Source organism: Rhipicephalus sanguineus, chromosome 5 (genome assembly GCF_013339695.2).
Source record: "Rhipicephalus sanguineus isolate Rsan-2018 chromosome 5, BIME_Rsan_1.4, whole genome shotgun sequence".
NCBI classification, from domain to species: Eukaryota; Metazoa; Arthropoda; class Arachnida; order Ixodida; family Ixodidae; genus Rhipicephalus; species Rhipicephalus sanguineus.
The window spans coordinates 138,009,134-138,012,630 of NC_051180.1; the positions used below are offsets into that span (position 1 = coordinate 138,009,134).

Consider the following 3,497-nt stretch of genomic DNA (forward strand, 5'->3'; position numbering starts at 1 on the left):
GGGCCCCAAATTCTCAAAATTTCTAATTAGTCTTACCAAACAGCCCCCCCCCCCCCACCCCCAACACATGCTCTTCGAAGTACGCCAAGGAAAACAAAGGGGGCATTATTTGTTGTGTTTAACTAAGTGTAGTAATTATGACGTAAATTGCAATACGTTCAAGTGGATGAAAGAAAAACCCCTTTCCCTCGGTGGGATCCGAACCCACAACCTTCGAATTATGTGTTTGATGCTGAACCAATTGAGCTACGACGGACGCACTTCCCCATCCAGTTCGTTGGGCATTCCGGTACGTGTAATCCCATTAAGATCTACGCAGGGTAAAAGGAAGCGTGATTTTTTAAAAATAAAATAGGAAAATTTTTGATACGCAGTAAAACTTAAAAAGAAAAAAGGAAAAATTGATAGGATATTTTTAAAATATTTTAAAATTATTCATAATACATTATCCTTACGTAGGTTAAATTATTGTTTAATAATGAAATGTTCAATTTAATCTTGGTTTGGGAAGAGAGCGGCTGTTCCTATTCTGCTTCTTCTTACTCTACCTCGCTCTAGCTGCCCACGCGCCAGAGCTTCGGTGCCGCTCTTCGTCCTCACACTCGGCCATGACTACGAGCGCGCGGAACAGTCGACAATAGAGAGTTTGAGAACTGGGGCCCCAAGGAGCTTGGGGACCCAAGAAGCTTGTGAGCAGCCAGTGCGCATGCGCAGAACCCAAGCCACTCATGGGCTCTTGCGCTCGCGTTGATCCGAGACGCAAAAATTCAAAACTAGCGTGGGGCCCCAAGGCGTCTTGGGTCACCAGCGAGAAGACACAGACGCAACGCGGGCCACGGTGCAGTATGGCCCGCGTCTCGCATGATTTTAAATTTCGTCCTGCGTGGCGCTCCGTGCGCTTGACCCAACGCAGCCGGCGTTGGCCCAATCTCAAACTCTGCTGATCATCCGAGTGCAAGAGCAGGCTGCCCAGCGCAGCTTGCGGACCCAGCGTCTTGGGTCCCCAATTCTCAAGCTCTCTAATTTCTCTGGTGGGCGGTGCTGGCTGCATCGCGGCGGTCGCTGCCGACTACGCTGCAAGTTGGTTGGGAAACCTGCCAGAATGCCTCTGGCGGGCGACACTGGTTGAATCGCGCCGGTGGCATGTTGTCTTGACGTTTATTTGGTCGCAATCTCGGAAACAGGACATGAGATATATCCGGCAAAGCCACTTGTTGCACCGAACGAGGCCGTCGGCCCTTTTGGCAGTTGGTCGAGGGGCGTCTGAGTGCACTACTAGAGGTATGCGGCATCGTGGCGCCAAGTTTACGCGCTGACCTGCGACCTGGCTTGTGTCTTTGCAGCATTGTCGCTGTGGGGCCCCCTGACGTTCCCAAGTCAGCAATTCTTGAAGCCGCGCGGCCTGCAGGCGTGAGGTCCTCGACGAAAACAATTTCAGACTTGTCAGAGACCTTGGTGTCTTCCGAAAAGTCGTTTATCAAGTTATAAACGCTCTCACGTTTGGCCAATGATTGTGTCGTAAGCAGATCCGCTGCCGTCTGGTCAGAGCGGATGTTGGTGTAATCCGCAGACACCTATGTCTCATTAGGTGGTTGAACGTCCAGAACGACGCGGGCCGGTGCCTCCAACTACTCAGGCGATGGCGAGCATTGGGGCAGCTTTTCTGATAGATAGAGATGTGAAATGCTCTCGGCCATTGGTGGGGATGTTCTGGCGTCGGATACCGAGGCAGGGTCACAGCATGACGTAAGTCCGGTGTTTATACCAAGCCAGGCTATGCAGCTGTCTGCCGTTGAGCCGCAACGCGCAGTTGTAGCGTCAAGGTGGTGCACCTGCTGAGCTCACTTCTCGGTAGAGTTCGCGTTAGACTCACTGGTGGCACATGGAATCCGACCGAATGCGGCAATCAGGGCTGCACTCCATTCCGCACCCGAAGAGACTGCTGCTCCACGCCTTCGTACCTGTGCCACGCAGTGGCACCTTCCCGAAGGCGGTCTACCGCCATGGACCATTTCTGCGCTTCCGTCCAGGCTTCGCGAGCTCCTAGGGTGTTGACGGTCGCCACCCATTTTTTGGCGTCGTCCTGGAAGCCGCGGAACTCCGTTAGTACGAAGGTAGCCTGGGATGATGATACATCAGGCGCGAAACGATAGAGTGCGTGCGCGAAGTCACCAAGTTGGATAGACCGGAGCTCTCTACGTTGCTCAGGCGAGCTGGCCGTATAGTGGTATGGTATAGCGGTTAGTGGTATATGATATGGAGGATGAAAACTCAACATACAAGCGATAGACGCTGCGCAGTGATAGCGGCGAAAGCACTCGTCGGTAATCTCCCAAGTAAAGCACCTCCGGATTTATTTGATACATGTGCCATCGAAGGTTCCAGCGTTACCGCTAGTGGCCGCTTAAGTTCAAAAATAAACACTAATCTTCGCGTTGTGCGATCGATCTCATCAGACGGTTCTAAAATAGTCTGCCAGGTACCCAGTCATTCAGGCGCGGTTTGCGCAAGGCAATAGTTAAACGTGTAATGTGGCAGCAACGTAAAAATAGAAAGAAAAGAGTGCTTGTGGCATTACCCCCCTCTGAAAAAGCGTCGTCCCGGTGCATAAAACAGATCATGGAAGGGTGGAAAATGCATACACAAAAAAGAAACGATAATAAGGAAAGTAAAAAAAAGGTAGAGTACTCAGGTTCGCTAACGCGTATGAAACAGCTTAAGGCGCACGACATGGACGACTTCAGGTCGTGCGCGGCGCCGCTGAGAGTTCGCAATGCTGTCCCGGATGACCTCGTAGTCTAGAGCGCCGAGTCGTTGAAGCACCTTGTATGGCCCTGGCCCGAACTATCGCCGAAGAAGTTTTCCGCTGAGGCCACGTCAGCGTATCAGTGTCCAGACCCAGACAATGTCTCCGGGTTGGTATTCTATGTTCAATCGTCGAAGATTGTAATAACGGCTGTCGACCCTCTGCTGGTTCTGGATACGCAGGCGGGCGAGCTGTCGATATAATAATATCTGGGGTTTAACGTCCCAACACCACGATATGATTATAAGAGACGCCGTAGGGGAGGGCTCCGGAAAGTTCGACCACCTGGTGTTCTTTAACGTGCACCTAAATCTAAGTACATGGGCTTCAAACATTTTCGCCTCCATCGAAAATGCAGCCGCCGTGGCCGGGATTCGATCCCGCGACCTTCGGGTCAGCAGCCCAGCATCATAACCACTAGACCACCATGGCGGGGCGCGAGTTGTCGAGCTTCGACGCGATGTAACTAGGTAGCGACGTCGAGATTTTCTTCATCGGTGATGTTTGGCCTTGTATGACGCCATGCAAGACCGACCTGTACGTTTCTTGTACGGGCGTGTTGCATGCGAATGTCACGTACGGAAGGATGGCATTCCACGTCTTCTGCTCGACGTCGGCGTAAATGTCCAGCAAGTCGGCGATGGTGTTATTTAGACGCTCGGTGAGGTCATTCGTCTGTGGGTGGTAAGTA

General features: G+C 52.0%; 1 non-coding gene across 1 annotated transcript; it reads right to left on the reverse strand.

The window, feature by feature from the left end:
- Positions 1–3,165: 3,165 nt before the first annotated feature.
- Trnas-gcu (transfer RNA serine (anticodon GCU)) lies at positions 3,166–3,238 on the reverse strand. The gene has a single exon. It is a non-coding gene; the product is annotated as a tRNA-Ser (tRNA).
- Between the last annotated feature and the right edge of the window lie 259 nt (positions 3,239–3,497).